The sequence below is a fragment of the Astatotilapia calliptera genome, chromosome 15, assembly GCF_900246225.1.
Source record: "Astatotilapia calliptera chromosome 15, fAstCal1.2, whole genome shotgun sequence".
In the NCBI taxonomy this organism is placed as follows: Eukaryota; Metazoa; Chordata; class Actinopteri; order Cichliformes; family Cichlidae; genus Astatotilapia; species Astatotilapia calliptera.
Window position 1 is genome coordinate 39427536 of NC_039316.1, and position 24994 is coordinate 39452529.

General features: G+C 42.8%; 1 protein-coding gene across 1 annotated transcript in view; it reads right to left on the bottom strand.

Moving 5' to 3' along the window:
- Positions 1-24994, bottom strand: part of LOC113006687 (cadherin-2-like) — a 101832-nt gene that overhangs the window by 53680 nt on the left and 23158 nt on the right. The gene's annotated exons all lie outside the window — the stretch shown is intronic.

Consider the following 24994-nt stretch of genomic DNA (forward strand, 5'->3'; position numbering starts at 1 on the left):
AAACTAATGCACAAAGGGAATGTTTTATCCCAATTATGCTGTCTTCGTAAGTATTAACAACTCAACACTCGATGAAACCTGGACACAACCAATCACAGTGGCTTTTTTCTTCAAAGCCGCTTAAGGAGAATTTCAGAGAAGAAAAAAGTAACGGAGTAAATTGATGTGAAACCTGAGTCGCATTTAGATGAGCGTTTGAGGAGAGACTGGTGGACCTGGCCCGAGAGTTTATCCAGCCTGTAAATCCCAAAGCTGAAGATGGGATTTGCAGGAGTAAAGCAGAGATGGGAGCAGCTTTCTGCAGGAAGACCATGCAACGCTCTCCTCTTTGTGTGCTTGCCAGCTTTAGCGCACCTTCGCAGAGGAAATGGCTTCTGTGATGCCCGGGGGAGGCGCGCAATGCTGTGACTGCATTTAGCCAGAAATCAGTGCAACTCTGTTGACAGTGTGACGTGAGCAGACACAGCACACTCATGCGGAACAAAGCTGTCAATGGCAAATGTCAGCTCATCACAGCTTGCACATTAACAACAAGTCAGTGCATCCAGAACAGCTTCTTCCACCCCAGCTGGGGGAGAGGGGGGGCTGAGGCTTTGTTTCTGTCCAAACGCTGCTTCTGACAAGCACTGAGAAGCCAAACAGGCCGGTGGAGAGAAGGAATGTGATAACACAGAAATGTGTTGATGTGAAATGTTGTTTGCCTCTCCCACAACAACGTTTCTGTGATATCTTCAGTCAAGTCAGCGTTACACACTTTTAATGACTCACGTTTCTGCTAATGATGGAACATGGTCCAAGCCGGCCTTTTTAAACTGCTTGTTTAATCCCGTCACAAACACATTTTATTACATTTCCTCAAAAATCATCTGGAAAGAAGAACGTGGAGCTGCTTTACTGCCTCGTGGGTTAAAGCGCATCAACCATCTGCCAGGAATAAAGTGCGTGTGTCACTGTTGGAGGGTAATCACAAAGCATCTCTGGGAAAATGTAAACAAAGCAGAATCGTTCAATTATGTTCAACTGTCAACATGTGAAAGTTGCTACATTGTTCCAACTGCAATGTAAAGTTTTGGAGCTTCGACGTGAGAACACGGTGAGCCAAAGAAGACCTGACTGCTTTTATAGAGCAGCGTCTCCGTAACAGACACCAGGATGTGGAGCTCATTCACCAGGCACCAGGCAGGTTGTGGCTCTCGTCCAGCCATAATCAGCACTGATTTCATTTCCTTTCTCACAGGTTACAGTGACAATCAGTGCAGCTGACTAACGTCAGTGCCCTGCACTGTCTTGGATTATCAATGAGACTCATCAGCAGGTCTGTGGGGCTGGAGACTCTTCGAACCTCCGCTCGGCTCTGCCAGTGAACAAACACAGACACTGATGGGGAGACTCGCTGGTAGCCCTGAAGGAAAAGTCAGGGGATCACTAACTTCAGTAGAGTTCATGCCTCAGTAAAATACTGATCTGCTTCCCTGCTGTGAGGTAAATGCATTAAAAATTCACTGAGTTTTTTTAATTTCTATCAAAGTTTAGGAGTTCCTACCCAACAGTCCTCAGTGTATGAAGTTAGAACATTAGACAAATCTGTGTGTGACATGGAGCAAAATATGCAGCTTATATTTCACATTCACTGTTAATTAATTCACTTCTCAGCTGACAGAAACACGTTTTATTTTTACTGGTGTTAGAGGTAGAAGGTGTTTGACGCACTGACGACGAGCGAAAAATAGCAACCGATGAGAGCTACGAGAGGCGGCTGTGACGGCGGCAGGGGAACGGCGACGACTGCGTGAACGAGCGTCTGCTTGTATCCTGTCAGTAACTGTTGGTAAATCTATGCACGCACCCACAACATTTACAACATTCGTTGTTGTGTCGGACACATTAGAATACAGCTTGAGTGGAATCACATACATTTGTGTTTCTGAAGCCTGTGGCTGTTTGATCTGTTCTCCTAACTATGAACCATTAACAGCTCCATCTCTGCTGCGCCGGGCAGAAAGGAGTATAACACAATGAATGAATACAAACTCTCAATGCAGCTTTATCATGTCCTCAGGGTTTAATGACAACCTTGTTTCAAGGGACTTCAGAAAGTAACCAAAGTACGATTCGCCGCGCTCTCTATCACGGTGGGGAGAAAAACGAGACTTAAATGAGTCGTTTTGACCTTGACCAGTTTTGGGTTGAGGTTAAAGAGAAGACAGGAAAGAGGACAGTAGAGAGACCACGGACAAAACCAAGAAAGTCCAGCAGAAACTTCTCCCTCCATCAGAGGAAGAGCAGCCTCACCACACCGTGGATCGGTGCCTTTACAGAGCGAAGCTCAACACTTCATCTTAAAGTAAACTTAAACTGTCAGGTCCACAAAACATTCAGATGCTAGGAAGGCTTGAATTAAACAGTCTTCTCTGTGCGTGAGATCGTTATGGGACTGCAAACACGTGTCAGTGTTATAAATGCACAGCATGTTCCTGACAATATGAAAGGCTTCTCAGCCTCCAGCCGTCTCTGACACTCAAACAAGCTAAAAACAGCAGAACGATCTTCTGTACGAGCTCCTCACCAACAACGCGGTTGCTTTAAAGCACATTCTTTTCAAACTTTATGAAACTGCAGTAAATATCTATCACACTGTCTCATGTCCATCAGAAAGAAAGACACGGACTGAATTTAAAAGGGACAAGTTGTGCTGATGCACTCACAGGAGTCCTGCGGGTCAACATATGAGGAGGAAAATCTCAACGCCATGTTTGATCCTTCAAGAACAGAAACGTGACAAACTGCTGCTTAAAACAGCCACAAAACTGATTCATTGGACAAAGACAGGAGAGACGCTAACAAGCTTCTCACAAATACTCTGCAAATGTAGTTTTACAGTGTTTGATAGTCTGTGTCCCTCAGCATGTTAGCTTTCACACTAAACTGGCTCATTAACCAAAAAGGAAAAAAAGCATCAACAAAGTGAACTTAACCGAACTGAAACTAAGAGCTAACTGTGCCAACCTTCATCAGCAGTAAGTCCATCCCAGCTCTTGAGGCAAAAATGTTTCTTTTAACAGTCTCAGAGTTCATGTTTCCCCGAAGTTGGAGTCTCACCCTGACCCTTAATCAGCAACCATCCCCCAGCATCAGACTGCCACTGCTCCTACACTTCACTGTAGATGTACTCTGGCATCATGTTTGCCTCTAGTATGACTGTGAAAACCTCGGAGTCATGTTTGACCAGGATGTGTCATTTAAACAGGCCGGCCTCGTCGGATCTGCACAAGCTAAAATCATGAATTCCTGCAGACTGATGCTCCAAAGCAGTCCGTGCATTGGTTATTACTGCGCTAATTACAGCTGTCCTTAAAGCTCCCTGAAAGGCCTTCAGTTAATCCACAACGCTGCAGTAGAAGGCTTCATTCCTCACCCACCCGCTTGATGAGCGTCTGTCTCGCGGTGCAGAGGGTGGAGTTAGTGGAGTTAGCGGTGAGTCACTTTTGGGAAACTTCATTTTTCTTCTTCATTGGTAGATAACGTGTCACACATCTGCAGCAGCTCTGTAAGCCTTCACATGGATGCACTTATTTTGCATTAGCCGTACTTTGGTCCTGCGTCGAACTTTCAGCTGAAACCATCGTTTTAAAAACCGTTTATTGAAGTGTTTGATTTAAGACTGCTGGCTGCAGTCAGACCTGAATGAGTCGACCTGGCAATTTATGTACAGCTAGTTGTTTTTAGCACAGATACGCGTTTGCTTCATTTTTTATGGTTTGGTTTAAAATTGCATTTTTAGTTTGAAATACATTCTAAAAATAGAACAAACTGGGAATGTGTCGACTCTGTTTGCACAGAAACGTACATTGTTTTGAGATTTAAATGTTAAGGTTAAGGACATTAGTGATCTAAACCTTCTTATGTGAACGGCAGCTTGCTTTAACATGAAAACGAAGCTGACAGACAATCACAGCTTGTTTTCCTGTTGGCCTCTGAGGTGGTTGAGATTCTGCTCTCTGTCTGATGGTCTGTACCTGCTTGGTGTAAATGCTCATACATTATCCATGTCCAGCTCACAAACACTCATGCTGCTACATGATTTTAGAGCCGTGTGATTTAACACCCCCATCCTCCGACTGCACAGAGGGAACTGGAGCAGAACTAAGCGTGGGGCTTTTAGATGTAGCTGGGCAGCAGTGGGTGATTGCCCAGTTCAACCACCTATTTTCAGACAGAACATCAACATAGACAGCAGGGAGCAGCAGCCTGAAGCTGCAGGTGTGCAGAAACAGCAGATAATGTTTCACAAAGTTTTTTGGTTTTTTGAACTGAAGCATCCACAGCATGCCGTGAACCTGCCTGCTCTGCAGCTTCTGTCGTGTCCTGTTTATGTCACTCTAAGCTCCTCCCACAGATGGCTGAAACTACCACTGTCATTCACAGTACTCACTCCAAGCGATTGCCCTGCGTGCCCTGAGATGGAACCGCTGCTAAGTCAGTACTCGCTGACCTTTGCACATAATTAATTCTGTAATTAACCAGCTGGAGTTCATAATATTGCTGCACAAGTCCTCGGCTTTTATTTTGTATTTTCAATGATTATTTGTGCTTGCTAGTTCATCATGTATAAAGTGATTACATTTTAAATTGAATAAAATATGTTGACTTTGATCCTGAAATAAGAGTAGCAGTGTTCATTACTATAATTCTCAAGAACCCCTCTCAGTCCTGAATGTGCCACACAGGATCAATGCGTTACTGGCGTTTAATCGATACCTTTGCTGGAAGCAAATGATCCCAACTGTAGTAACCCCTGAAAAGTCTGGCATGCACTCTCCTCTGCAATAACAAGGAGGCACAGGGAGAGACACCAGGACAGAGTACTGTTTGGGACATTTCCTGCACTCTCTGTTAGGAGTCACAGCAGCCCAGTGTTTTCCTCAGGTTGTTAGTGGGGTCAGAGTGAAACGCTGGAAAATCACATCCTGGGCCACACTGGGACCCCCAAACTCTCCACTGACACAAACACTAATGAAACAGTTTGAGGGCTGGAAGCGCCTCAGGGCATGTGAGGGCGATTCATTACACGTGTGCCTGACTGCAAATCCTCCCACAGCAGCTCCAATCATTTCACTGGCTGTCACACATTGGACAGAGAAGAAGTCTGACCGAGTCTGCCAGCCTAACTAACGTTGTTCAAGTAGAAAAATGCAGCTTCAGGTATCGTTAGCTAAAGAATGATGTAATATAAGAATTATAGCACTACTATATGGTTACCTAAACATTCAGGGAAAGCGTTCGATGGTTGTCTGGGTTTAAATACACAGTCAGATACAAACCGCTTTGAACCATCCGTTCATCTTGCTCTGCTTATACGGTCTCACAGAGCGTAGCTCTCAGGTGATGCTAGCAACCAGCTGGCTTGGTAAACTCTGTTAAGTTCGTTTACCAAGAAAACTCAGCTACAAGCTTGACAAGACACAAGTTCACAAGAGTTACGAGTCCAAATACTACAAAAGTTAAAAAAACGTTAGTTAATAGCTTACTGTTATTCATTAACAGCAGCACGGCTGATTTTTAGTTCACACAGACTGTTCAAGGCAAACAGTGTGTTAGTGTCATGTTTGCAGGACACACAGACCTGATGAGACCACTGTGATTTTAGATGAAAGATTCAGATCCTGCATGGCAGGACTAACAGTCAGATCAGAAATAAACACCAAAGCAAACACTTTGGTGCACCAACGTAACGGCTTCATGAGCATGCACTGAGAGCCGCCCTGTAACAATATCGATGCACTGAGAAGTACAACACTGTTTCTCCCAGAGAAAAACGAACCAGGACTTTGCTTTGATATGACAAACACGTGCGGGGTTGTGCACCAGGAGTAGCCAATTACGTTTCAGTGGGAGCAGTGCCACCCCTTTAGCCTCGCCCCTGCTAGTAAAAATCAAATCCTGTCCCCTACAGCAGCGGTCCCCAACCCCCGGGCCTCGGACCGGTACCGGTCCGTGAGTCGTTTGGTACCGGGCCGCGAGAGTTGAGGCTCAGGTGTGAAATGTCTGGTTTTCAGGGTTTTTATCGGTTTTCAGCGTTATTTTGTTATCGTTTTTATCGTTAACTTTTTTTCCTGGGTCTTTTCACGTGTGTTATGAATAAATCTTCTTTTTTTCGGTACCGGTACTAGTTTTATTTTGTTGTATTTATCCGCGACACCTTAAAGGCCGGTCCGTGAAAATATTGCCGGGCATAAACCGGTCCGTGGCGCAAAAAAGGTTGGAGACCGCTGCTCTACAGAAACCAGTTAGACTGAAGACACACCAGGGTGTAACAGGCTGTCTGATGTCAGCCTGCTGCGACTGTTGATTTAAGAAAGCGTTCCAATCATGATCAATGCGAGCTTGGCCGGCTTTGATGAGCTGTAGCCACGATTTCATGTTCCAAACTCAGCATAAAAGTATTAAAGATAAAACAAACAACAAGTCAAACCCAGAAACCTGTGACACGGCGGCCTGACTGAACACACATGGAGATAAAAAGGACACACAAATGAAGGCTCATGTGAACCTACACACACACACACACACACACACACACACACACACACACACACACACACACACACACACACACACACACACACACACACACACACGAAACTCAAACAAAAAGCCAAACAGGATTAAATCCTCACTAGTGAATCATCCAAAGTAACTGTCTGTTTGCTGAATACTCACAAACACTGCTGAACTTTGAGGCTGTGTGTGTGTGTGTGTGTGTGTGTGTGTGTGTGTGTGTGTGTGTGTGTGTGTGTGTGTGTGTGTGTGTGTGTGTGTGTGTGTGTGTGTGTCAGTGACAGCTGGGTGTTGCTAGATAAACTCAGTCTAGGAGCGAAGCCAGAGGCCAACTTCTTCTTCCCTCTGTCAGCCCATGGAGGCAGGAAATATGGAGGGCATAATGTTTCACGAATTTAAATTAAATTAAGAGGCTCCTGCTGGGCCAACAACTTATCAAAAAACATCAGAAAGTGATAAGTGGCCTTTTATGCACCAAATTCTGGTTCATCTCCTGTAAAAATGAACAGTTTCTAGATCTAAATGAACTGAATGGTAACAAAGTGTCTGCATTAACCTGTTTAAATAACTAAACGCATCTTTTTCTCCACAGTTTCCAAACATGGAGGATTTCACCCACAGTGTGTAAATACAAAACCTTCGTGGATTATTGTGCACAGTGGAAATGAAAACGTCTCTTCATCAGCTTTACTCTAATAAGCCCACCCAACACATGACGTTACGATAAAATTGCGATTTTAGTCATTTGGTTTTAGTCGCGTTTGTTGTTAGGGGCTTTCTGGAAACACAGCTGTGCTCTCTAAGGCTGTTCTCCTCGGATCAAGTTTTGTATAATTATAGGCGGGGCTGCTTGGAGTAGCAGGTCGTTGTTGGCTAGGTTGCTAGCTGGCTGCTGCTACAATTCCCTCGCATACTTTGATGTAGGGCTGGGCCATATCATACCGTTCACGGTAATACCGGTGTCATTTTGGGCAACGATAGGAAAATGAAATATCGCGATAGAATATGGGTAAAACGTGCATGCGCAGTGCCTTTGTTTACATGCGCACATGGCGGCGACGCAGAACGAGAAGAGTGAAAGCGGATCGTTGAATGAAACCATGAAGCAGAACTGGTTTGTAAAAATGCTGCAGCTTCACTGGTGTGGAACTGGTTTGGCTTTCGTCCGTCAGATACACAACAAAGCACTATTTTTGGTAGAGCATGCTAGCGGGCCGTCGTTATTACCGTGTTGTTTGGAAAATACGGCGCACTTAAAATCAATCCTTTGATTTTGTGAAAGTCGACAGAGCCCCTTATAATCCCGTGTGCCTTATGTATGAACTCTGGTTGTGTTTACTGACCTCGAAACGATTTTATGTGCACGGCGCTCGAAAATCTGTCAAATGTTTCAGTACGACTTTGCTAAGCTAGGAAGCCGCACCGCTTGATGGATTGTCGGAGCATTACGGCCATCGTAGGCGGAGCCTCGCGGAGTGATACGTGCTGTGCTTCAACATGATGTTACCGTATTGTGTGTGTATAACCTCTTTTTAAGTGTTGTGGACATTATACATGGTGATGCTGAGGATATGTCGGCCAGTTTCCACTGGAAACTGTCATGGTCCTGCGACCATGACTCAGTGACTTTATGTTTATGTACTTATTGTTATTACTTTCATTATTATTCATGGCTGTTTTGGGATGGTTTGTGTTTGGGATTTTAGACACTGGGTTCTGGGTTTGTGCTCCCTCTGTTGGTCCCTGGTGTTAGTGTTCCCCTGTCTCGTCAGGTTAATCAGGTCCAGCTGTTTCCCCCATCTGTGTGTGATTTCCCAGTGTCTCTTTGTGTATTTATAGCGTGTGATTTCCTCTGCTCCTCGTCGCGTCGTCTGTGTTCCTACCTGTGTTCATCCTCTGTGTTACCAAACGCCTTTTGGTTAAACTGTCAGCGAGGAGTTTGCACTGTTACATTTTTATATAACGTTAATGCAAAAAACAGCTGCTTGTTTAAGTGAAAATACTTTTTTTTTGCTTTGCACTAATAAAGTTGTGGAGTTGTAAAGTATTTTGTCTCATGTCAATTATATGGTCAGTTATATCGTTATCACATATTTTCAGATGTATATGGTGATAAATATTGTTGGTCATATCGCCCTGCTCTGATGTATAAATCTGGAACGAACATTCACTACCTTCTGGAAGCTTAAGAAAATAAATTAGCATCTCAGTTAATTCTTGTGATAATTGTTGATGAAGTAATTCATTTTATGTTATGTCTAATCCTTTCTTTTAGTTTAATTTACACAAGCTAGTTTTCCTTTCTGCTTTGGTAAGCTCTTTGATCATGTCTTTTATTGTCTTTTTCCAGTTTTTGGATTTTTGCTTAATCCTGCTGTATCCATTTAATCTCACATCAAGTATCTCTAATATCTGATTTTCTTCATTTTGTATGTTTTCAGAAAAAAAAATTCCCTCTGTGGTTCTCAGGTCGTCTAACTAGAACACGGCTTCCTTTTCCAAACCACTTTCCTTGACCTCGACAAAAAACATCATCCAAGACTCATAAGAACTTTGAAAAAGAGAAAAGCGGAGTGCTGAGAATCCGAATGACATCACACTGCTTACACTACCCTCCATAACAATGTGACGCTGGATGTCTCCCAATATGAAACTGCAATGTGCAGAAGAGGGACTGCGAAATGCAATGTAATGTTCTTACTCTGTTATTTCATGCAGGTCGTTTAAATGAGAACATCCTGTGAAAAATAACACTTCATTGCACAGACTGGAGTTTGAAAGAAGAACATATAGGACCAGATTTACTAATGATTTGCAGCAGCGCATTTTCTTTTTCCATTTTCATGAATTGTTGGATGTAAGGCTGCCACGATTAGTTGACTAGTCACGATTACGTCGACTATCAAAATCGCCAATGACTAATTTAATAGTCGGCATGTCGTTTGAAGCTTTGTAAGATCCTGAAAGACGCAGGAATAAGTAGCATTAGTATAACGGACCGAAACAGTAAATGGCAGCAATGAATCTACAAGGATGCCAGCTGCCGTTAAATACCCAAGAAGAAGAAGAAGTATCGTATCCAAATTCATAGGCTGCATCCTGCTGAGGCTGCATTTGTAGGCAGATTACGTCACAGCAATGCAACGACATTCGTAGACTCCTCAAAATGCGTCCTCCTCTTCCCCAGATTTGAAGGATGGGTCCGGTGTGACCTTTGTGGCCCAACCTATCCCAGAATTGAGAGCACAGCCCAGCCAATTACAGGTTCCAACAATGGCGGCAGCTACTTAGTTTTAATATTACTCTTATTATTCTTTCTGGGTCACAAAATAAACGTTTAACATATTTTCAGGTGAGAATGTAGCTGTGTAAACCTCAAATATCTGCTCAGTTTATCAAGACACCACATATTTGCATAAGTGCTCTGACGTTTTCGGAGACGTCAGAGCACTTTTGCAAATATGTGATGGTCCTTTGACAAAAGATGCTCCAGTGTGCTCTGAGTTATAGGAGGTAAAAAAAGGAAGCACTGTCACTCGTTTCCAAAGCATTTGGACAATTCAAACAGCTCTTATTATGGCTGCCATGGAGCTACTTCTGGCTCACTTCTCCCAGCTAGAAGCCTTCATAAGCAAAATAGCTTATTTGAATGTACGCAGTGCTTTCCTTTTTCCTCTAGGGGCGGGACTGAGTGACACAGCCCCGCCTCCCCCAGACAGAAGCTGCTAGGAGAAGCGTGCAAAATCAATCAGCTCCAGCTCTGAAAGGCCAATATGTTGCTAATAAACACACAGAGTGAGTGAATGCTGAGCCGCTAGTCAGACAAAAGCAGTCATCACTCTGTGGTCCCATACCTGCATTACACACTCTGTCAGGGTATTACCATGTGAAGAGAGCACCGGGCTGATGGATGAATCACCAGGCAATAAGAGCTGCAGCCTCTGAGAGGCCGCGGCTCAACCACTATCATCACCTGCTGTTCACAGGACCTTCCATTTACTGACCCACCATGTCTTCCTGCTAAACAGCTGGCTGACTCGATGCACTCGGATATGTGTTGAAGGGAAAAATCTCTCCTTAAACACACTTCACACATGGCTGCAGTCCAGCAAACAGGCAGCTTTACAAAGAAGCCGGCCTGTTTTCTGTCGCTGCTCTTCATACATTTTTAATCAGTTTGGATGCTGTAAAGCAACTGCAGTATGCTTAATGTAATGAAAGGGTTTTGTTCTGGCATCCTTACATGAAAGGATTTATATTTCTAGCTTTCAGTCATGTTTCCTCTGTTCTCTCATTTAAACAGTGGGCGATGTATGCTGGCTTTGTGTATTCTTTTCATGTTAAAATTCAGAAACTGTGTCTAAATGCCTCTCACATCATAGGCCCCTGAGATAGCTATGCCATACTGAAGCTAATTCCTGTATCTGTCTGTACTGTATGTTTGGTTAACAATCCCATCTCTTACACCAGCGTGCTGTCTTTTCTTGATTCTGTTACTGCTGGTGTTCTGGATCTGAACACCTTTCCTTGGGGGTCAAGCCAATTTTTTTAAATCCAGTGTTTTGTTGGTGGTGGGGGGGTTAAAGGCTTGGTCTTAAACTGCATCATCGAGGCTTTGTTAGCATACAAACAGAACTGGCCTTTGGGATGGAGACACCTAGGGGCACCAAAACCCCACATTTTTAGGAATTAGGTTCATTTTTGTACTACTCTGCATGCTACTACTCTGGCTGTAGCTCAGGTGGCAGAGCAGGTCAGCCACTAATCAGAAGGTCGGTGGTTCGATCTCAGGCTGCCTCCTGGCTGCCAAATATCCTTGAGCAAGATACTAACCCCGTGTTTGCCTACTGGTGGTGGTCAGAGGGCCCGGTGGCGCCAGTGTCCGGCAGCCTCGCCTCTGTCAGTGCGCCCCAGGACAGCTGTGGCTACAATGTAGCTGCCATCACCAGTGTGTGAATGAATGGGTGAATGACTGAATGTAGTGTGAAGCGCTTTAGGGTCCTTAGGGACTAGAAAAGCGCTATACAAATGCAGGCCATTTACCATTTAACGTTTGTATTCGGGGGTAATGGGGGAAGTGTGTGCTGAAATCTTGCCCTGAATATCTGCTGGCTCCAACAGAAGACCTGATAAATTGGCCATTGCTCCCAGAGGCTAAGTTAGCCAATGGGTTACAAAATTGTAAAGCCAGGTGCTTTTTCCAGCATGTGATTACTGAAGCTGCCATGTGCAGTTTGTTCCCTGCACTGTGCTTCCTTGGGTACTTGGAGTCGAAGAAAATAATATACATAATACCGTATTTTTCAGACCATAAGGCGCATTAAGCGAAACAAAACAGTCAGATAAGTCAAACTTTACTCAACTAAATCTTGCTTCCTCCTCCTCTGTACCATTGATTCATTAATGCTGAATCCTCTGGCAGCTGCTCTGTTCCCATGTTGTTGCAGTATATTAATGACTAACCTCGTATTGTGGATGGATTATCTCAGTTGTTCTCCTGACTGAAGTTTGGTCCATTTACAGCATCCTGCCATGCGATTGCATTTGTCTCTAACTATCAGGAACCCTCAGGTTAACTTTTATCGAGTGGAAAAAAGTTAGCTTCATCCTCCAGCTTCACTGTGTTTATGCTAACATAGCTGTGTGGCTAGTGATCACGTAGCACATCATTATATAGCAGCTAGCCAAACTTCAGTAACCCTACAAACATCACTGCTGTTTAGTTTTCTGTCTTCATTTATGTTGGAAGTGATAGCAGAGCTGTACGTTTGAATTTATTCAGAAATCTCTCAGTCAGAACATGCTATATCATGTTTAGGTGGAAGCTAGCGAGCTAACTTCCTGCTAACTTCTAACTCTGTTGAATGTAATAAATCCTGTTTTCATGGATTCCTGGATGTTAAACTTAATTGTTACACCTGGTAAAGCAGCAACGCTGATGATTTTATTAAAGATGAAAGAATTTAGGTTCTAACTCTCAGTGATGCTGCAGTGTTCGTTTGAGTTTGGGACCTGAAAAGGACGGAGTTTAGGACCCAGATTACTCCACGAGGCTCCCGAGTACGGTAGCTGTAATGCTCCTACAATCCATCAAGTGGTGCGGCTTCGTAGCTTACAAAAGTCAGACTAAAACATTTTTGACAGATTTTTGAGCACCGTGTACCACATAAAATCGGTTCGAGGTCAGTAAGCACAAACAGAATTCATACATAAGACGCACTGATGATTTTTGAGAAAATTAAAGGATTTTAAGTGCGCCTTATAGTGCGGAAAATACGATATGTTCTTAATATATAAGGCTGGGAGGTGAGGAGGGCTCAGTCCAAACAGCACACTGTTCAATTAGAACCAATTTGAGTTGATTGGAATTTTTATACAGTTGTTGTAATTTGTGTTTGAACATTTTTTTGATTTATGTTTTGTTTCCTTTACAATATAATTTAGTATATAATATTGTAAATGAAACAAAACATCATTGTCTCTTTCAAAACATTGTTCTCTTTTTTTTCGGGCTACTTAAATTTATTTTGGGCTACCAAAAACTGAAGAGTGCCTGCCCGAAGGGCTACCAGGGGTTTGAAATTTTGCGAGCCCTGTTAGTGAATTCTGCAGTGGTGCATTAGCATAAATTAACACTAACACTCAATCGCTGACTTGTTCACTGATATAAATCAGCTTTATGACTGTGATATAAATCTGCTTTACGGTGGCTTTTCCATCATTCACACACAGGCACACACTGAGTGAAATGAGGAGAGCTTGCTGCAGAGTGAAGTGGTTTAAGGAAAGCCTCATCTTAACCAGAGCGCCCATCTGTTATTCCTACAGTGTTGGACAGACAATCGATATCTGTAGCGCAAATCTGCGACAACTGCTGATTGTCTTGGTGGACTCTCACAGCTAAATGAGATTTACTTCATTATGCTGCTTTATTTAATTGTAACAGCGCCAGGATGGAACCACAAAATAGCCTCGGGAGAAATCAGGCTGGTCACTGGACCTGCGGTCAGAGAGTGTGTTTTCCAATTCGTTTGTAATAGAGCGATTCCAGGAACTGTCCATTTATAACAGCACAACAGGAAAACCAATTACTCTGAAGCTGAATCATATTAATCATCTGCTGTCATTGTGCTTTACAGGTGTTTTCACTGCCTTCAACAGTGAGTCAGGACCATTTGCTCGTCTTCAGGTCCTTCGTTCTTTTTATTGTGATTCAGTTTAAACAGAGGTGGCTCAGCTCTGCTGTGTGTCGACTGAGACAAAACCAAACCAGCGATCACATGAACTCTCCATGTGAAGGCTGTGATCAGTGCCTGCATTGATCAGACACACACGCACACACAAGTTAGAAATGCAAACAGACAGATTAGCCGAGTGGCTTAAAGCAGAACACGCAGCCCTGTTCAGGCTGATCCACCCACTCAGCCTCGTTTCTAATAAACCGGAGCACGGACGAGTGGCTGCAGCGTCGGGACAAACACTGGAGAGTCACTGGAGATAGTGGGGACATGCACACTCATCCTCAAGCATATTTACCTTAGTGGACTATAACGACTGCCACCCTTTTGCTATAAAATGACACAGTTTTCATACATAGACATATACACAGACATATAGATATAGAAACTGCCTAAAAATGGTTACATTTACTCATATCGGTAATCTTTTTGTTTTAATGAGACAACAGGTGATTTAGACTCGTGTTTATTAGGGCTAAATGCCACAGCTTAATATTTCATGGTTCAAATATTTTAAAACTCGTTGTTGATCAGATTCTTCATGATCCGTTTCTTTTGAACATACTAGTTCAGATCATACTTCCTGGCTTTATTCAGGTCCACTGCTTTTCCTTCTCACCACACACAGGTAACGGCCGATGGCTGCCACTCCCTGAGCCTGGTCCAGGATTCATATTTAAAAGTGAGTTCGTCGTCACGTGGTTACTCACAGGTAACATCTGGACTCTCTCTCCAGTATTGTTGGTTATTTACATGGAAATATAAAATGTCCCCTGATGAGTGCTTTTAATCTGGATCACAATGTTAGCGTCACGCAGTTAAATGATAGTGAAAATGTGCTCTCCACCAACAGTACCCACAGCAAAAGCAAATCAGCACCTGACCACATGCCTGCGTTTGCCAATTACAGCTGTTCCCTGCACTGCACAGCATGAAGTTCCCTACATGTAGTGTTCAAAGAAAGATAGACAAAATTAAAATATCTGGCACAGCAGAAAGGGACGAGATTATCCCTTGAAGTAGGCCATCACTCGTTGTTTGGAAAAACTTCTAATTTACCACAAATGATGTTAAACAAGAAGAAATCCCACGTGGCTGAGAACACAACCAGATTACAGGATAATTAATGCACTAAGGCCAAGAAAAACAATGCAGTTGTTATTATCATGAATCATCCAACATTAACTCCGTCATCCGTCAGACTTGGCCTTAAACAAATAAAGCTATTGCTTACATAGCTTAAGAAGCTCTTGGCTTGCTTTCACAGTATGTTTGGGTCCTTATTAAACTGAACTGTGAGTCAACCCCAAAATACAGCAGGTGACCCCGCTCCATTAGTAAATTCACATATCGTCACATTGCCTCCACCATGTTTGCCACATGATGTCCATCATCCGGACCACGAGTCCTGCCTTTCCTTTCACGTTCTTACAATACAATTTTATTTATATAGCACATTTAAAAAACCACAGGTATGCCAAAGTGCTTCACAGAACGAGTTAGAGCAATAATAAATACAAATACAAATAAAATATACTAACAGGCGAGTGACATAACTAACCAATAATACACCAGGTATAGTAGGCACAACCCGAAAGGCTGAAGGTTAAAACATTATAAATATTAATAAAGCGAAAAAGATAACTTACAGTACACCAAAAATGCGGGCTCGAGGAGGCGGGGAAAGCAAGGCTAAACAAATGCTTTTAATCGAGATTTAAAAGATTGAATTGAATCAGACGCCCGAATAGCTAGAGGGAGGTTATTCCAGAGGTAGGGTGCGACGGCGGCGAACGCGCGGTCACATCTGGTCTTGAGCCGAGATCTAGGTCGCACCAGGAGCATTTGGCCTGCTGATCTAAGCGCTCTCCCAGGGGTATAAATGAATAATTCTATCAGCTTCTTCGCTTTTCCATCCATTCTCTTCCACTTATCCTTGTGAGGGTCGCTGGTACCTATCCCAGCAACCACAGGGCGAGGGGCGGGCACACCCTGCCAGGTTGCCAACTAATCCCACAAATCGCACGTCTTTGGCCTGTGGGAGGAGCCTGTGTCCGGAGAGAACCAGCGTAAACTAGAGATGGGCCGATCCGATATTACGTATGGGTCTGATACTGACCTAAATTACTGGATCGGATATCGGAGAAAAATAAAAAATGTAATCCGATCCATCAAATATCACGAAAGCACCTCACAAAACTTGCAACACGCCGTAACTCACCTCAGAACGTTAGCACGTCGGAGCAGTATGCATCACGCATGCGGGACCTGTCGGTGGTCTGGATAGCATGTGGAGCTTCGCTAGCAACCCGGCATTTCATCTCCGACAAAGTTATCCCGAGAGAAGTAAAGCAAGTGTGTAAGTCCATCTCTGAATGTTTGTAAAGCATTCCCACGTTAAGCTTAACGAGCGACTGCGTCTTCTTGCTGCTACTTCAATCGTGAAACTGCTTAATGATCAGCTGATCGGCTTTTCTGTCGCGAGTCTGTCTCTCTTGTTTGTTTTTGGCCCACTTTGCACCAGAAAGAGGAAACCAGCGGCTGAACAACAGCAGCACGTTTAAGCTTGATCAGCTGCTGTTAGAATTTATTTAATATTACTTTCTACTCCAGGATCTTTTTCTACGTAGCTGACGCTGGTAACTGTGCAGGGGCGGATCTAGCAAAGTTTAGCCAGGGGGGCCGATAGGGCATGAACAGGGAAAAGGGGCACAAAGACATACTTTTCTTTCTTATTCTCATTTAAAATGTCGAGCTTTTAATAAATAATTATCTGACACCCAAAGTTTTAATTTGATGCAAAATGAATAGAAGTCCATTACTGTATATAGTGACTATTAAGTCTAATATATATACCCTAGTAAGCTATAGTACATTTTCCTTTGGGAAGGTACCATCTGTGCAGTCTGCAATTTTGTTGAAGAAAGATGTTGAATCTATTTAATATTTCTTGAAAAATAATTGATTTCTGTGCATTTTTTTTCACACTGCATCAAATTAAGGTTGATTACGTCGATTAAGCATCATGAGGTGGAGCGTGAGGGGTGGTTCCCTATTTTTTATTTATTTATTTTTGTTGTTGCTGGGAGTTGGAACCCTATTAGTTAGGTTGCTTAATATTTACGCTAAGTACTCTTTAAAATACCAGAATAGGGAGGATGGTGTAGGTTTAAGTTTATTAGATTGATCAGTATTGCTGAACTATGAAATATTTTTTTTTGCATACAGGTATAACAGAATAGCTTTAGTGTAGTTGTTGTTTTAAACTTGAGTATGAACTTATACAAAATGCAGCAAGATATTTAAAAAACAGCTTTGTTGATTAAAAAACACTATATCGGATTCATATCGGTATCGGCAGATATCCAAATTTATGATATCGGTATCGGACATAAAAAAGTGGTATCGTGCCATCTCTAGCGTAAACATGCAAACTCTACAGCTAGATGGTGGCACTGAACTCAGGACCCTCTTACTGTGAGGCAACGATGCTAACCACTGCACCACCCTGCAGTGGTTAGCTAGATCACTTCTAGCAAAACCCACCTGCCTTTCTATTCTGAATAGAAGCAGGATACCAGCAGTGGCTTGTATGTCAAACTAATACATTTGTTAACTGTGGTGAACGTCCTTGAGAAAGCTGATGACATGGTGACATGGTGAGATGCTGTGAAGATGGTTTTCTCAGTAAGGACATGTATGAATGTTTTTCCTAAAGCAGCACTCACTGTTCAGGGGCTTCATTTCAAACCTGCAGTGTCCCCATTGCTACGATGTTTTGTCACACATGATATTAAGGTCTCGTTTTCCTGCAGTGCCTGACACACACAACAGGCAACAGTGTGACTGGTTTGCTACTCCTGACTTGCCTTACAGGGACGCTTGGAGTCATATTTAAACAGTGGGCAAGCTTGTGACTTCACCACCACCCTGCAATTACTTAATATAGACCTTTTTGTTTCTAACAAAGAACAATTAACTCTAGACTCCAACTTTGCACACGGCACTGGTACAAGCTCTGTGCATAACAGCAGTGTTTCATATCCTGCAATGAGAATGGGTCTGGTGCTGTGTAGACATACGTTTGAAAATAAACAAAACTCATTTTTTCATATTTTGCTTCTGTGGAGCCAGACTCATTTGTGGAAGTGGTCACAATCAGTAGATTTCCAGGTGTTTTCCTTGGAAATTGGCTGCTTTCCCTCATTTTCAGTCCAGTTCTTGTACCTGACTGTTTTCAGAGGAATGTTTTTCTTCTGCCAAAGATAACACAGCTTGAAAGGAATAAATCAGTATTTTTGCACCAAAAAGGTGAAACCCAACAAACTATGTACAGCAGATAACCAGTATATGAAAGCTGTGTCCATAAGAAAGACTGGCAGCGCCTTTGTTTTTGATCAAAGAAACTGATGTGGATCGAAACAAAAACCCCAGTAATCCCAGTATAACAGTATCGGTTATGGGCCTGCCTCCTCACAGCCGGGGACGTTACTGCACTATTAACATTACTGAAGCCGTGTGGGATCAGCTCGACACAGAACATAACAAAAGGCACCAAACATCCAAAGAAAAGCTTTGAATGTCCTTCAAGAAGCAAACGGACATATGGATGAAACTGCTGGAAGCTTCCTCTGAGAGTTCAGGCTGTGTGCAGAATGAAGGCGACTTCACCAAACGCTGATTTCAAGCTTGTTCGAACTGTGCAAACTCTGCCGTTGTGCATCTCCATGTATGACTACTTGTGTTTGTATTTTCCTCACAACATCTAAAAACTGTTTTTCTGTCATTTGTCTTTTTTCATTCTTGTTGTTCATAGTCTCTCTGCCCCCCCCCCCACACCACACACACACACACACACACACACACACACACACACACACACAGCTGATTGCAGTAGGTAGCTGCCCCTCACTGAGCCTGGTTTTCCTGCAGGGCCTTTCTGTCCTCTCTGATATTGCAGGTCTTTACCTTACGATACAAACTGCCTTCAGACAGATACAGATATACATTTAAGAAAAAGTGAACTGTTGGTATGATTTTGTAACTTGTTCATGTTCATATGTTCATAACCTACAGGAGTCTTTCTTATTCATCTAACACATTCAGATGCAATTACAATGATCAATTAATTCTTTTCTCTTTGATCAGTAATCGTCAGTAATTTGGCAAAAAAAACGTAAAAGAAATTCCAGGACTCTTAATTCCCCTGGTCAACGATTTTCAGCAAAATTTAAAGCTTAACACCAACTCATCCGGTGAAGCTAGTCTGGCAAGAGAACACAGAAAATAAGAAAAGCTGCACAGACTTTTGGTCATGGGCTGTTGGATCGTGGCAGCACTATAGCAGAGTGCATTTCTTTGAAGAGAAGTCTGGCTTTGTGAAACTGCCACATACTGTTCAGCAACTTTTCTTCCATTTCCACACAGCCCTGCATCAAGAGCAGTGCCAGTTAAAATTCTTCACACAAGGCCATCTATTCCCCGTCAGAGAGAGAAAAAGGGCTGGACGCAGGAGACAGAGAGAGGAACGAAAGAAAGAAGAGAGACGCACACAGACGGCCACGGGGGAATCTGGACTCTCAAAGCCAACGAGACAGTGAAGATCTCTGCTTTTAGATCTGTGCCCGAGCAAACATGAGACTACTACCAATTATCACCTCCTGCACCTGCCAACACACACACACACACACACACACACTCTCACACACACACACACACACACACACACACACACACTCTCACACACACACACACACACACACACACACACACACACACACACACACACTCTCACACACACACACACACACACACACACACACACACACACACACACACACACACACACACACTCTCACACACACACACACACGTGTGTTGCATGCCTTGTTCCTCCCCACTCTAACAGTGGGACTCTCCTTTCAGCAGGGCTGCTGGGTGTTAATGAACCCATCTCCTCGTGTTAATGAAGCCATTCACAGGTCCTCTCCTGCCCCCCCCCCCCCCCCCCTCCATAACCTCCCGACTTTCTCTTTAGACTTAAAAGAGTTTCGTGTGAAATAAAGCTTTAATCTAGCTCAGGAGCAGACATGTGGAGTCATTGTGAGGGCAAACATCTTCTCCCCTCCGTTTTCCTCTGGGCTGCACACACCAAAGGAAAACGCTTCAGGGAAATCTGTGAGGCAGAAACCTGAGAGGGTTCAGGCAGTATGCTATCATGTTATATGATGTAAACGGGATGATAGCTGTGTGTTCTTGCTCTGAATATGATCCTGGGGGAGTAAATGACATAAGTCTAGTTTCTGGAGAAAATCGATTGCAGTGCTGGGAGGGACGGAGAAGCCGAATTCATCACAGAGATAAACGGTGTGACAGCACCTGAGGGCCTGTGTGATGGCTTTTTAAATACAGTCGAGCAGTGGACTTCCTGTTCGGGCTGCTGTCCGAGCACCTCTGCACACTGACGGTTGGTAGGGACCCCGAGCTGTAATAAAAGACTTCATGCATGTAACCTTTTCAGCACTTCAGATTAACAAGAACAGAACACGGTGCATTGTTTCTTTCTACGTTTTCTGTTTTAACTAGATGAATATTTGCAGACTTACTGATTTTCTGTTTCTACTATCTGGTCTCACATGTCTCTGCGGTCTCACAGAGCCTGAATCAATCAGCTCAGCAATTACTGATGAAAATCAGCTGACTGCTGGTTATTGCAGCCCGGCTGCTGCACAGAGCACGCGCCGCCTCACTGTTCAGCTGCCGCCTCACTGTTCAGCTGCCGCCTCACTGTTCAGCTGCCGCCTCACTGTTCAGTCGGCCATCTTCAATAGCATTTTTTCCTTTTGTACACCGTGCAGTTCGTGACATCCACTGTACTTAAAAAGATGCACAATATAAATGTGTGTTACAGCAGCAGGGTTGATCGACCTGAGGAACTAAGATTCATCATTGGCTTGAACCTCTGATACTGAGTTGGACGCAGTGAGCTACGCTATGATTTGCTCCTTGTTCCAAAATGTGAAATCACCTCACTGATGACTGGTGTACGTTCAGTTGCTGGGTCATCACATTGCCCTCCAACCTACACTGTAACCAGCTACAGCTGTTATGTTTCTGTAAGAATGAGCTAAACAGACACATTTTGCATAGTTTAAATCCTCAGATCAGTGATTTCAAATTCCAATTTATAACATGAACCTGAAGACTTTTGTTAAATGAGATGTTAATCACAGATGCAGCATACAAGCAGTGGGCAGTTGCTTCCTGTAAAGAGTGACTGAAGCTTCATTTAGAGATAAGTCTGCTTAACTTTCGTTGCAGCTTCTTTGCAACGAAAGGAAGTTGAGGTGATTCAGGCACCTGACCAGGACGACTCCGACAATATCCAACGGGGATCGAGTGAAGTTTGGGCATCTCTATTTGGATCGACGCCTCAAAATCTTTTTAACACTGCTCTGACGTATTATTATCTTTTAAGACTGTGTGTTTTCCCAGGATTGACCTGGATAAGAAATAATATCTGGTTCTGGTGTGGTTAGTGTAAGGGACCTGGCTAAGAGGAAAACTGCATGAAGCTGCAGCTCCTCCACCTCTGCACTTTGTGCCTCGGTGCATTAGGGCCACACCGGTGACTTTCTGTGTATTTCTGCTTTGTTGGTGCTGAGCAGGTACTGTGCAGTGCTTCATCACTGACAACCCAAAACAGGAATAAGCTCACTTAAGCTGAGGGAAGCAGCAGAGCAGGTGATCATTTTCTGGTGGATGCCACTGCAATCATCGGCTTTCCCATTAGATTTGATGCTTAATACAAAAATCTGAACTAATGAAGCAAAAAACCAATTAAAGCACAAAGTATTAACAGTTTTGTCTGCTTGAAGACAGTGGGTGAACTTAAAATTGGCTTTGATTCTCATGTGTTGCATTAAAAGAACTTCAGCTCTGTTGTCCTCGTCTGTGCAGGGACATTAAAAGCCTGCTCGCTGCTTTTTTCAGGTGATGGAACAAATATTTCTGCTTCATTTTGTTCTCCGTCAGACTCACTGAGGCCTAACTGGACTAAACACAGTGTCCTCACATTTTGGCCCAGACGTCTCTAATCCAGGCTCCAGCTGCTTGCTTTGCTCTTTCATTTCCTCACATTTACGTCCCTGCTGCTCTTACACTCACAACGTCTTACACACTGCATGTGTTTAGGCTTTACTTATTTATATATTTATTTATTTTTTTAAACATATCTTACATTTCTATTCTGTTTGGAGTCATAATCCATAATAATCCGTGCTTTGGCTTTCAGACCTCTGCTAAATCAAATCAGGCATTGTTGCGTTTTTTACTGTTGCTCCTTTGTCAGAAAGAAAAACTAAGTTGAGACCTAAAGAAAATAATTACTGCACAATCTGATCGGCTTTGGTCCCTGCAGCTGAAGGCGGAGTGAATATTTGCCCCAAAACAGAGATGCACTCTGAGCTGCACTGTACAAATAAACTGTCATATAAAAGTATTTCACTGTGTGTTTTAGTTTTGTACTGTTCTTCTAGAACATCATTACATTTACATAAATAGGCTGATTTTACATTTCAAATGTATTAACAGACCTCTCTGCATTGAATCATATCTGTTATTAACCTCTGTCTCTCTTTCACAGCATGTCTTTTATCCTGTCTTCCTTCTCTCACCCCAACCAATCACAGCAGATGGCCCCGCCCCTCCCTGAGCCTGGTTCTGCTGGAGGTTTCTTCCTGTTAAAAGGGAGTTTTTCCTTCCCACTGTCACCAAAGTGCTGCTCATAGGGGGTCATATGATTGTTGGGTTTTTCTCTGTATCTATGAAGCGCCTTGAGGCGACTTTTGTTGTGATTTGGCGCTATATAAATAAAACTGAATTGAATTAAATTAAATTAACGTAAAATCACTGTAAATGTAATAAAACAGAATTGTCTTGTTTGTTAAATGTATCTGTCTGTACATATGCATATTTAGATTGTTAAAATACATTCACAAATGCATCCTGATTTCACAAATATCTGTCCGTTATTTGAAAGATTGTGTATTATGTGTGTACAGCTGATTTTGTTCTTGTCACATATCTAAAACTAAACAGGATGTTAATGAGAAGCACTGCAGACAAATCAGGTTACAGCAGTCGAAGAGAGTTAGTGAGTAAATGTGTTTGTTTTCCACACTAATCGCTTTAAACCGCTGTGGTGGGTTTCAGTTAGAATGATCAATCTTTGTTCTAAGTCATGATATAGTGTAATATACAAATATTAAGCTTCATCATGCTACACTAATATAACAGGATTTACACGCCTAATTTTAATGCTTAATCCAGTTTACATACATGTCAAAGCAACGTATAACCAGCAACGTGTAAGAGTAAACATGAGAAAAAATAAATAAAACTGAAAAAATCCATGGAAAACTGTTTTCCTTCCAAAGTATTACACACACACACACACACACATATATATATATGTGTGTGTGTGTGTGTGTGTGTGTGTGTGTGTGTGTGTATAGACTCAAACAAATGCGACAGAAAATCAATATTCTGTATTTAATATAAGAATTCAAATAATTAATTAAATATAATAAAACGAATTAGCCACATAGAAAATGTGCACATTCATCAAAGCCTCAGATCAAACACTATAATCAGAGTGGAAGTCTGTAAGTCTGACCCTCAGTCTGAGCTCTTTGTCTGCCCTCAAATTTGACTTTGAATATCTGGAAGATACAGATGTTTATTTCATGTTACCCATGTTGCCATTGTCTATCCACTCTACACATAGTTATCATACTTATCTTTTAGTGCAACCTGGCAACCCACAAACCAATTGAAAGGATGTGGGCAGCTAATCTCAGACACAGCAGCTGTCACACATCAATGGTAAAAGAAAACAGTACAACCAAGGCCTTAGTCTACTGTAATTAAGTGGATATCAGCTGAATTACCTGTTAGAAAATGTATATTATCTTATAAAAAATGTGTTGAATAATGAATGAGACATATACAGAGAACAGAAGGCTGAGGAGTTTGGTTGCAGCCTGTGTCTAAACAACAAGTTTGAATGAGAAAATACGCACCAGTATGTTTTGTATTGTCTGATGAGAGTTTGATGGTTCTGGCTCTTATTTTTAAGATATTAATATCTGACTGGATCATTTCTTTGAAAGAATAAGCAAATGTGTTAATGCAGTTCAGCAAAGATGGATCGATCCAGATTTGGTGCCAAAGATGAGCTCATCCTCAGGGAGAGGCAGGTGGGACGCGTCACACAGCAGAGCCACGGAGAAACAGCACACCATCTGTGAAGCATGGTGCTGGGAATCAGACTGGCTTTGCTGCCTCGGGGACTGGGCAGCTTGAAGTCAACTCAACTATGAATTCTAAAGATAATGTGAGGCCATCTGTCTGAAAGCTGATCTTTAATCAGAGGTGGATGTAAGCGCACTAACAAATCCACTCAGGAGTGGTTGAAAAAGAAGGAATGGTCTGGTTAAAGCTTTCATTTGATGTGCGGAGACTTTAGAAACTGGAAGAACATAAAAAAGCCTCAAACATGCAGCTGAACAGCTACATGAAACGCCTACTGCAGGTGATCTCAGCTAAAAGGTGACAGAGAGACAAAGACTGCTCCTGACTCCAAGCATCGCAGCTACTCCTCTATTTATATTTACTGAAACTGTGGTAAGATCATGGAAGAGCTCAGTGTTGTACATGTAAACTATCTTTATCTGCAGGCACTGCGTTCAAATATTGGAAAAAGATCATTACTTTTTCATTTGACGGTATGTCATCACATGACCCAGCCAGAACCCCCTCAGTGAGCACAAGCATTCCCCGCATTTTGCTCCACATCCCAGGGAAGAGTCAAAAAGAAATCTCAGCGCCTACGAGATGGCACACGACAGGAAAACAGGGAAACACCAAATGATGCTGTAATCTTTGCTGCCACAACAATCATGTGAACATAAAGAAGACACGCCTGCTGCTCACCTGTGGCAGCGTCTGCCTCACAGTCATTAAAGTCCACCTACACGCGTGTGACGTACGGCACGTAACCGACGGACCAGACTCAGCCCAGACGAGCTCTGCAGATCATCTCATCCAAAAACAGATCATTTCTTCAGGGCATATAAACATACAAACGTGCATTTAGACGTCTCCGCCTCCTTGTGCTCCTGTCTTTATGTTTTTTG